Source organism: Apis laboriosa, unplaced genomic scaffold (assembly GCF_014066325.1).
Source record: "Apis laboriosa isolate Shangri-la unplaced genomic scaffold, ASM1406632v1 scaffold4_cov146, whole genome shotgun sequence".
Classification (NCBI taxonomy): Eukaryota; Metazoa; Arthropoda; class Insecta; order Hymenoptera; family Apidae; genus Apis; species Apis laboriosa.
This window is the reverse complement of record NW_025223501.1, coordinates 3,061,100-3,073,485: the sequence shown is the minus strand read 5'-3', so window position 1 is coordinate 3,073,485 and position 12,386 is coordinate 3,061,100. Positions and strand designations below refer to the sequence as shown.

Sequence of the window (12,386 nt, the reverse complement as noted above, 5' to 3'; positions counted from 1 at the left end):
TTGTGCTGATAAATCATTACCTCATTAGACCGAGTTATTTCAATTGGACGAAATGCGATTAATTATTTTCGATTGGTATCAAATGAATTTAAAAGAAATAGAAAAAAAAAAAAAATATAACATTGAAATCTTCGAAAAAGATGATAATTAAAAAAAGAATTTTATTAATATTCCCATTCGAACGATTATTTCGATGATGACACTGATTAATATCACATTCTTTTCAAAGATAAATTATGGCGGAGCTTTCATTCATTTATAAAAAAAATTGAACACAGTTTTTGAGGTATGGGATTAAAGAGATAATGATTGAATATTTTATCCGTAAATTATGGATTAACCGGATTAAATTTATGTTCAGATTTTTAATAACGCGAAGCTTAAAGGATTCGTGAAATTGCGTGTATTAATAACCTTCTTAATTCGATAATTATCGACTTTTAAAGCTCATTACAAATTACAGTTGAAAACTCGGCTTATGCAAAATTTTTCTCTCGTATGTATGTAAAAGTAAAAATAAGGAAATTTTGTGAAAATTCCAATGTCTCTCAAAGATACATTTCTATATTATTCGATCGGTATTTGAACGATCATTGTTCTAGCAACCACCGATGCTTTCATCTAAAATCGATTGACAGCCTCTATCCCGAATATTCGTATGATATTCGCATTTCAGATTGATATAGAATACGATACGAAAGAATCGTATCGTATTCTATCATCAAAGTCGAATCTGTCTATTTCTGTAACCGATTTGCATTACACAAACATTAATCTCACAATATCAAACGTCATCACTATATTTTTATAAGTCATTCTTTTTACAGCAGATTAAATTGATTTTAATTACGAATCACCGCTTCGAATTCGTAGTTTCATAATCCTTTTCTATTTTCACAGTGATCACAAGTCAGATCAATCGTAAATACGTCTCTCAGAGAAGAAGAAATCGAATCAAAAAAAGTATGCACAAGTAAAGAAATACTGTGTATTAAAATATTAATTTATTTTACAAAATACAGAATAAACATTTGATGTCTATTCTATAAAATCTCTCCTCATCTCTTTTTCAAAATGGAACTCATTCCTGCTACTTTCAATGATCACAAGTCAAAACAATTATAAAAAGAATGAGAAATTGAGTAAAAAAAGTACACACAAGTCTATCTATCTATCTCTAAAATACTCTGTATTAAAATATTAATTTCTCTTACAAAATACAAAATAGACATTTGATATCTATTTTAGAAAATCTCTCCTCCTCACCTCTTTTTCAAAATGGAACTCATTCCTGCTACTTTCAATGACCACAAATTAAAACAATTGTAAAGAGAATGAGAAATTGAGTAAAAAAAGTACACACAAGTCTATCTATCTCTGAAATACTCTGTATTAATTTATCTTACAAAATACAGAATAGACATTTGATGTCTATTCTATAAAATCTCTTCTCCTCACCTCTTTTTCAAAATGGAACACATCCCTGCTACTTTCAATGATCACAAATCAGATAAATCGTAAAAAGAATGAGAAATTGAATAAAAAAAATATATAACTTATATACATATAAGTAAAGAAAATTCCCAAAATAAGTAAAGAAATATTAAAACATTAATTTATTTTATAAAATACAGAATGCAAAATCTCTCCTTCTTACCTCCTTTTCAAAATGGAACACAAAAGTACACACAAGTACAATCTATCTATCTATCTCTGAAATACTCTGTACCTCCTTACCTCTTTTCCAAAATCGAATACAATCACGGTGAATAGATTCTAACTAGATCGTAATATATTTCAACCGGAAATCGATGCCTCGATTTAACAATCCCCCCTTTTCTTCCTCCTCCTCCTTCTTTTCCTCCTTCTCCTTTTTCTCCTCCTCCTCCTCTTTCTCCTCTCTCCTTCTTTTTCTCCTCCTTCTCCTCTTTCTTCTCCTCCTCCTCCTCTTTCTTCTCCTCCTCCTCTTCCTCTTTCTCCTTCTCCTCTTTCTCCTCCTCCTCCTCCTCCTTCTCCTCCTCCTCCTCCTTCTCCTCCTTCTCCTCCTCTTTCTCCTCCTCCTCCTCGTTCTCCTCCTCCTCCTTTTTCTCCTCCTCCTCCTCTTTCTCCTTTTTCTCCTCCTCGTTCTCCTCCTCCTCCTTTTTCTCCTCCTCCTCCTCTTTCTCCTCTTTCTCCTCTTTCTCCTCCTCCTCTTTCTCCTCCTCCTCTTTCTCCTTCTCCTCCTCCTCCCGCATATCCGGAGGTTCAGCTTGATCGGCCATAAATATACGGAGGGGTGGAGGCTGAGGAAAGCAGAGTCTCGGGGGAAAATGAAGGGGGATCGTTGTAGACCAGAGACAGAGGGAATTCGGTCTACCCGCTCGCCGCCTCCACCGCCGCTTGGAACGCCGGTTGCCGCTGGTATTTCAACGTCGCGTGACTTCCGGGCTTGAGGGGGCTTGATTGAAACGCGAGTTGTGTCGGCTGCGGTTGCGTTCCACGTGCGCCATATCATTCTCTCTCTCTCTCTCTCTCTCTCTCTCTCTCTCTCTCTCTCTCATTCTCTCTCTGCGGATTTCTCCAATTCGTTCGCATCTACAAGAATATTCTAAATAACAGCGAAGTTATATACGCGTACAACGTGTTCCTTCGAATCTTTTCATTTGTTCTGATTTGGAACGATTGATTAACGATCGATCATCGTCGTCTTACTTTTTAACGCTATAATTTTTATAGTTAGTTAACAGGTCGATTATATATATATATTAAGTGTATAATTAATAATTAGTTGCATTTATTGCGTCAGGAATACGATGGAATTAATCGATGGAATTTATAGATTTAACTAGATTATAGATTTAATTTTTGTCAATTGTTGGCTCGATCGCTTGTGCGCCTGATGAATTGGAATAATTGGATTGCTTAGTTCGATGGAATGCACATTTTCTTTTTTTTTTTTTTTTTTTATACACCAATCGAGCCAATTGTTTTTCATTGCATCGAGAAAAGCGATAAGGATATTCGAATTTCAAAAGCCGATAATTCGCGATGTGTTTAAAATGTTATTTGAATTTTAATAAATCGGGACAAATATGGAAGCATGTGTCCGCTCTCGTTTCTCGTCTCGTGATAAATTTTTCATGTTTTCTTTCTCGAAAAAAAAAAAAAAAAAACGAAATTTCATATGCGAAAGTTTTTCCTCCACCTTTTCATTCATTCATTCATTCATTCTTTCGTATACTAAATTTCAATAAAAACGTAAAAACGTTTCATTCGTTTTTCACAGAATATTGGGCAAGATGCACGTGAAATTTTTCCAGATCTCTTGTTATTAAAATATAAATCCATTTACGCTATTTTTTCTCTCTCTCTTTTTTTTTTCTTTCCCACGTAGAAATAAATATCGCGATCGATTTCGAAATCATCTATACGTTATATTTTTTTTTTTTTCCTGTTCCTTTTCTCTCCGTTCTGGGAATTTATTTTAAAGAAGTCATTGATTATTTACATATATACATACATACATACATACATACATACGAACGACAAAAAGATAAAAGATAAATAAATTGTGCAAATAATTTAATTTAATTGGGAAACATGTAATTATCGAGAGATGATGTAACGGGGGGATGGAAAATTAAAACGGTTATAATAATAATAATAATAATAATAATAACAATAACAATAACGATAATAATAACAACAACAGCAATAATAGCAATTATAAAAATAATAGAGATAACGTGCCGTTGAATTTACCAAATTTCATTCACTGGAAACCCAGTGTTCCGTTGACATTTCTAATTAAACCGTTTTAATAATTTCTACAAGTTGCTACAAACCCCTAATGAGAATTTGTTATTGAAATTTTGGCCGCATCATGCAAATGTCACGTGTTAATTTCATCACGTGTTTTGTTATTGCAATGTTTATTACGAATATCTTTGTACCGTTAATTTACATTCAATTTTATCTTAATAATTAAAAAAAAAAAAAAAAAAAAAGAAAAATGAAACGGCAGCTATTTTAATCTCTAGAATTAATTTATAGAAAACGAATTTTGCGAATTCAGAATTTTTATCGTATCGATAGAAATAACAAATGTAGGATATCGTACGTTTAATCGCATTACGCGTATCACTATATGTAAATTTAATCCGCGTTGGAAAATGTTCGATGGAAAAGCAAATCCGTTATAATAAAATAATGAATTAATTAACAGTTTAACAAATTGGTCAAAAGTGATGTGTTTCAATCTCGTTGAAAAAGTTTTTTCATTTTTTCAAACGGACGATCTGTTGACGAAAGATGGAAATTTTTGTTTCTTTTTTTCTTTTTCTTTTCTTCTGCTATAGCCTCTGCTCCGCTCAGATTGGGAGATCGAGATTGTCTCGCCGTCTGAGAAATCCATTTCCGATCCTCAAACGAAACGGGATTAAAAGCTAACCGGGATTTTAGATTTTTCTTTCTCGGGATATGACTGAAAGTCGTTCGTGACTCGTTGATTAATCATTCCATTCAATTTTGTATAATTTTTGCCTCCTTTTGTAAGGAAATAATATATATATATTATATTTTAATTATTATAATTATAAAATTATTTTTCGAAATAATATAAATAAATATATATATATATATATATATATATATATTATTTCGAAAAATAATTTTCTCGAGAATCGTTTCAAAATTTCAAAAGAGTTTATTCTTATAAATAAAACACGAATCTTCTCCAAGTTACGTTCCAAGAATTTCAATCCCTATTTGAACGCGTATAACGCGCAATGTGACGCGTTATCGAATAATTTCGGGCAAATAAATCCGCTACGTAAATCGGCCGTTCGGTAATTCCAAGCCAAGGATTCGGTAATAAGATTTCTCACCAAATATGTAGCAACGCTGCTACATTCATGAGTGTGGTGCGGATGGTGCACAGGCAGAGAGAGAATCGTCCATGGAATGTTGGCTCGCGGCCAAGTCTCGTTGCTTTTTCCAAACAACTGTCGCTCCCTCTTATCATTTCTTAACTTCTTGGTCGACCACTTGACACGATGCGTTCGATCCAGATGGTCGATCTCGAACGTTAGAATTCATTTAGCGTATTAATTAGTGTTTACGTTTAGATTAAAAAAAGAAGAAAAAAAAAGAAAAGAAGATGTTGTTGCACATTGTGACACAGAATATTGATTACTAGAATTTTTTTTTAGTTTATCCAATCGATCGAATTATATTTGAGCACAGTATAATTGATCTATGACATTTAATGACATTATAATATGAAAACTAACGATGTTTCTCTTCGAGATAATTCTGGAAATATTCATCGATAATTTGTATTTTATATGATTTGTGTTAGAATAATAAAGTTAATATTATTGTGATGATGCAGTAAATTAATTTTTAATATCTTTTTTTTATTTTTTTTTTTTTTCTTTGGAATATTAAAAATTTCACGAGTTGTTGAAGTGGGGAAAAAAAGTACATAAGAAGTTTTATTTTTTGAAATGAAAATTTATTTTTTTTTTATCTAAATGAAAATTTTTCACTTTACATTAATTATCTTTTTGAGCACTCTTATTAATTTCATTTAATCAATCCTTTCAACCATTTCACCTTTATGATTAAGGTCGTATGATGGCGTTCCAGGATCAATTATACTTCTTTCACTTCGACTTATTGTCTCTGTTTTTTTATTTTGATTATTTTCGCTGTTATTGTTAACATTTTTGACTTTATCATCTTCGGCGTTTGCATTGTTCGTGTTTTGTTGCTCGTTTTGTTGCTCGTTGTCCGACATTGTTGCCTAACAATTTATGTTACACATAATATTTTATGAGAATTTTATTATTTATCACAAATCTTATTCATAATTATAATATAATACTTTGTACTTTAATTTTAACATTTTTTCTATATATCACTACATATTAATCAATTTATCATTATAATTACAAAATATTTAAATAATATATGATCTAAATTGAACGAAACGTACGTACCGGAAGTGATAGTCGCTCTATGAAATAATTCAAAAATAATAATTCAAAATGAATTCCCACAAAATTTGATTTCTCCAGATCAATTTTTATAATTATAATGCTGTTCGCTTTGCAATGCTCTCTTTTATACTACCACTTGAACATTTTTCCGTTATCTTTTATTCGCTTTTTTCTTCTTTCATTTTCTTTATTATCTGTCTCTCTCTCTCTCTCTCTCTCTCTCTCTATCTATCTATCTATCTCTGTCCCTCCTTTTATATCTCTGTCCCATATATCTTCTTTCCTTTATTTTTATATTTCTCTTATCTGAAAATCTTTATTATTATTTATTATTGGAAATTATATCTTATCTGGAAATATTTATGATAATATACTCATATTATCATTATCCATTCATTTATTCATTCATTCATTCGTTCGTTCCTTTGTACTATTGTTTTTTCGAGTAAATTAATTTATTATCAAATATTATATAACATTTTTACTTATTGTTAAACAATGATGCAATGTTTTTTTTTCCCCTTTATACTTTCTATTTATTTTAAAATTCGATGATTATATAGAGTTTATTTATTTATTTATATATAATAGATTCACATATAATCTTTGTGATTTATTCTGATATTGATATTAATTAATATTTCATGTAAATAATTATTTATCGAGAGTAATAATATGTTACGATTATGTATATTACGTATATTAATTACGTTGATTACATAAACTTTGAATTTAAATTTTAATTGTTACATAGAGAATCTTAAAATAATATTTTTTTTAAAAATAAAAATTTTTTGAAATAAAAATAATTTTTTTTTAAATAAACATTAATGAAATATTATTATTGTTCGTTCGATTCGTTTCATTATATTTATATTTATTTTCATCCTTATTATATCGAATATCTTCAATAGTTATAATTGAATTTTTAATATTTGTATTTGTATTTTTTTTTTTCCAAATATACATACACGTAAGTGTTTGAATAATGATAAAATGTGTCATGTTAACATGTTATGATATATACACAACATATCCAATAGTTAAGATTCTTAAATAATATTTTTCAATATTATTTATTTACTATATTATTCATTTCATTGATTAGATTATATATATGATTTTATAAATATGCGTATAAAGATATCGCAAAAATTAATAATATGAAATTAACAATTCTGTAAAAAAAAATTTTTACAGAAAATTCTATAATTCTGATTTAAAATTAATCAAGAATCGTGAATTATAATTTATTAAATTTTTATACGAAGAAATGTATTGTAATAATTGATATTAAGCAATAAAAGAAAAATACGAACATATATATATATATATAAAATTATATATAATTTTGTTTTAATATTTTATATATATAAAAATTAATATGTATAAAATTGTATAATTACAATTTACAATTTTTCTAGAAATATGAATATTGACATTAAGCAATACAAAAAAAAAAAAATACGAACATATATATATATATATGATTTTGTTTTAATATTGTATATAAATAAAAATTAATACGTATTGTACGTATTACAATATTTCTAGAAATACACTTATAAATATATACTCAAAAATGACAGATTAACGAGCGTTCAAATCAAATGATTTATTTATTAGCTCATCGGATCTAATAAAAATATCGTGTCGAAATTGTATTGTACGATAAATTAATTTTCAACGATACGTCGTTTCTATTAATACTATTAGATATGGCCTTAATGATCGTGGAACGGAATTTTAAAAACTCTGTTTTCAACATCAACAGAATTGGTTCGTGCCCTACTTTTAATTCTCGTTATTCTTCTACTTTTATTCTTCGTTTGTCATGTCTTCGATACAGCGCGATTTCTGTTTTCTTTTAATCATTTAATGATTATGTTTCAATCGTTTAATTCATCCTTCGATTAGGAGAACGTATCGATACTGGGATTCAAACTATTCAAATTATTCGAAAATTTTTAAGTTCGACTCTTTCCCTTAGGAGTGGTTTGTTTACGAACAATGTTCGAAATAATATTAAATTTTTATTTTTTATTTTATCTGTTCGCCGATCTATCGTGTCAATTTGAATTGTAAATTATATCTTTGCGCGCAGATTAGATATCAATGACTATGTTCATAGAAATTTTGATGTAAGTAAATATTTCAGAAAACTGAGTTTGTGAAAAATTGTGTTTCGTGAATTCATACACAAATTAATTACAAACTAATTTACGGATAAGAGAATAATTTGTTTATAAATTATTCATGAACGATGTTGATCTTACATTACTTTCTTCGATTCTCTTTTTTCCTTAATTTACATTCTAATTCTAATTCATTATAGTTTTCATAAATTATATATTTATAAAAAATAATTATTCGTTTCCTTTCTGAAGTATTATCATCACGCGTAACATTTTATAAAGACTTTTTTGAAAATGGATAAAAAATTGAAAATTTTTGAAAATTTTGTCAAAAAATTTCATTCGTGGAAATATTCGCGTGAGTGTGGAATGTGGAAGTGTTGAGTGAATAGATTAAACACGGTTGAAATTACGTTATTAATTCTAAAAATATACCAATATTCTTGAGTCAGAGTCGAGATGGTGTTTTTTCTATATAAAAAAAAAAAAAAAAAAAAAAAAAAAATCCATTTTTCCAGTTTTCGTTCGTACACTTTCGTGACTTTTTTTTGTTTTTACCTATAATCCAAATATATATGATCGATGGACGCGTGTTTTCTCTCCCCGATTGCATGGCAAATCCGAAGTCGATAATCGTGAGAAACGAAATATTTTGCTACTCGAGCGTATAATACTTGTTTAATACTGATTACTTTTTTTTTCACATTCGTACAAGTGTGCAAGATTTATATTCACTTCCGTGTCCCGATTGACGGGGAGAGAGGATTTATTTTCAGAATGAACGAAGCGAGGCAATTTTCAATTTGTAAAATCGAAAAATTATGAGCGCAATCTTCGATCGTAATTCGCGATAAATGCACTCCTGCGTTAAAATTGCGATCGGGAAGAATATCGTGAATCAAGAAGAAAATTTTCAGAATTTTATATTATTCGTTTTACGATATTATAATTTGATGATAATAAAGTAAATGTATATAAAGTGATAGTGATAATAATTTGCAATCGAAATAATATAGCATGTAACAAGAGTATAATTTGATATTTTATATTATCTTCTTTGTTACTTGACGGTTCTTTGTTACCATCATTTATGATAATAATACTAATTTGATTAATTTCTATATTTCCTTTGTACAGAGAAAGAAAAGAATGCAAATCAAGAATACAACTTTGAAAATTTTCTCTACTCTTCTCTATTTGTTCTTTTTCCTTTCATTTCTACATCTTGCTTTCTTTTCTTTCCCTTCCATTTTACTTTATTCCCTTCTACATTATTCTTTTTCTTTTTTTTCTTTTTTATTTCCTTCTCTTCTTTTCCAAAATATCAAGTGACTCTTCAAGAAAATGTATCATAAATCTCTTTCTTTTTTCCTCACGTTTTAACAGATTCTTAAAAAGTCAATAATCATAGTCACTTCCTTTTTATTTCCATTTCTTCTTTTCCAAAATATCAAGTACCATTTTTTCAATGAAATATACATCACAAATCTTATTTTTTTCTCATATTTCAACAGAATCTCTCCTTAATTAATAATCATAGTCACTTCTTTTTTATTTTTTAATAGATTCAATAATCATAGTCACTTCCTTTTTATTTCCATTTCTTTTTTTCCAAAATATCGAGTGTTCTTCAAGAAAATGTACAAATTTCTATTTTTTTCTCATTTTTTAACAGATTCTTGTCATAGCCAATAATCATAGTTACTTTCTTTTTATTTCCATTTCTTCTTTTCTAAAATATTACCATTTTTTCAACAAAATATATACCACAAATCTCATTTTTTTCTCACGTTTCAATAGATTCTCGCCTCAGTCAATAATAATAATCATTTTTTTTTTATTTTTTAACAGATTCTCTCCTTAGTCAATCATAGTCACTTCTTTTTTATTTTTTAACAGATTCTCTTTTTAGTCAATAATCCATAGTTACTTTCTTTTCATTTCCATTTCTTCTTTTCCAAAATATCAAGTACCAATTTTTCAATGAAATATACATCACAAATTTCATTTTTTTCTCACGTTTCAACAGAATCTCTCCTTAATTAATAATCATAGTCACTTCTTTTTTATTTTTTAACAGATTCTCTCTTTAGTCAATAATCCATAGTTACTTTCTTTTTATTTCTTCTTTTCCAAAATATCAAGTACCAATTTTTCAATGAAATATACATCAAAAATCTCATTTTTTTCTCACAGAATCTCTCCTTAATTAATAATAATAGTCACTTCTTTTTTATTTTTTAACAGATTCTCTCTTTAGTCAATCATAGTCACTTCTTTTTTATTTTTTAACAGATTCTCTTTTTAGTCAATAATCCATAGTTACTTTCTTTTTATTTCCATTTCTTCTTTTCCAAAATATCAAGTACCAATTTTTCAATGAAATATACATCACAAATTTCATTTTTTTCTCACGTTTCAACAGAATCTCTCCTTAATTAATAATCATAGTCATTTCTTTTTTATTTTTTAACAGATTCTCTCTTTAGTCAATAATCCATAGTTACTTTCTTTTTATTTCTTCTTTTCCAAAATATCAAGTACCAATTTTTCAATGAAATATACATCAAAAATCTCATTTTTTTCTCACAGAATCTCTCCTTAATTAATAATAATAGTCACTTCTTCTTTATTTTTTAACAGATTCTCTCTTTAGTCAATCATAGTCACTTCTTTTTTATTTTTTAACAGATTCTCTTTTTACTCAATAATCCATAGTTACTTTCCTTTTATTTCCATTTCTTCTTTTCCAAAATATCAAGTACCAATTTTTCAATGAAATATACATCACAAATCTCATTTTTTTCTCACAGAATCTCTCCTTAATTAATAATCATAGTCACTTCTTTTTTATTTTTTAACAGATTCTCTTTTTCAATAATCCATAGTTACTTTCTTTTTATTTCTTCTTTTCCAAAATATCAAGTACCAATTTTTCAATGAAATATACATCAAAAATCTCATTTTTTTCTCACAGAATCTCTCCTTAATTAATAATCATAATCACTTCTTTTTTATTTTTTAATAAATTCTCTCTTCTAACAGATTCTCTCCTAGTCAATAATCCATAGTTACTTTCTTTTTACTTCCATTTCTTCTTTTCCAAAATATCAAATGTCCCTCAAAAAAATGTACAAATTTCTATTTTTTTTCTCACGTTTCAACAGATTCTCCCCTCATTCAATGATCACAATCGCTTCCTTCTCATTTTCCATTTTCTTCTTTCTCAAAATATCAAGTGCCATTCCTTCGACGCGTCCCATTTTTTTTTTTTCTTTTCTTCAATTTTCACACAATTTCAACAGATTCTCGCCTCGATCATTCGTGATCTCATAGCCTCGCGAATTTCGAATCCGTTTCAACGAACCGCTGTTCAACGAACCTCGGCCCAAAGACCTCCCTCGATCGCAAATCGAATCCGGACGATAACTCGTTTCAACGACGTTTTCCGCGATTCTTCTTCCTCGAAACGGGGCAGCGTGCTTCGAATCGCGTAACTCGATTTTTCAATCACTCTTAATGCGCTATCATCCCTCGAGGATTAAGTAACACTCCGCGAGAGTTATTTCCCCCTGTTCATTTCCCCTGGATACGAATTTTTCCTATCAACTCCTCGCGTGAAAAAATCGCGTTTCTTTACGATTTCTATATTATTTACGAATTAAATCTTCGTAAATTTCGATCAATGGGAAGAACCATCTGTTCCAGATGGAACTTGAACGCGTTTTGTCACATTGTTGTATCCTTAGTTTGCAATATTTCTTTTTACAATTCTTAAAAGAGGAAATTCAAATTTGTCTCTTGAGCAAACGATATTTCGTATTTCACTGTTTCATAATAAAATACTCATAATAAATTAATAATAAATTTTCATAATAAATTACTCATAATAAAATTACCCGAAACAATTTAATTTTTCCCATTATTTTGCATAATTTTGACAATTTTAATTTTTAATTTTAATTTTGATAATTTTTAAAAACGACGAGTTGATATTTTAAAAATGTAAATGATATAAATGATATAATAAGATTGAATCGTGCGAAACTCGAGCCTAGAAAGTTTGCGAATACTCGAGATTTTTTGGGATTAAGATTTTTTTGGGAGGTTTAAGATCTAAGCTCTTTTGAATATTCCATTTCCAGTTAAAAAAATTCAAAAATTCATTCGGATCAACTTCGACGAATCAGTTCGCATTAACAACAATTTCATGCTAATTCGAATTACGATAATCAGGTAATCTATTTGAAAAATGTTGATTTTATGCACG

The 12,386-nt window shown here is 28.5% G+C and overlaps 1 protein-coding gene and 1 long non-coding RNA gene across 2 annotated transcripts in view; one reads left to right on the top strand and one right to left on the bottom strand.

The window, feature by feature from the left end:
- Positions 1-12,386, top strand: part of LOC122717283 (probable G-protein coupled receptor 158) — a 149,739-nt gene that overhangs the window by 50,593 nt on the left and 86,760 nt on the right. The gene's annotated exons all lie outside the window — the stretch shown is intronic.
- The window catches only part of LOC122717288, a 30,572-nt gene continuing 23,662 nt past the window's right edge, over positions 5,477-12,386 (bottom strand). Inside the window, exons 3-4 of the long non-coding RNA XR_006347191.1 lie at positions 5,982-6,295; positions 5,477-5,785 (exon numbers count right to left, since the gene is read on the bottom strand). This is a non-coding gene — a long non-coding RNA (uncharacterized LOC122717288). The remainder of the gene's footprint in view (positions 5,786-5,981; positions 6,296-12,386) is intronic.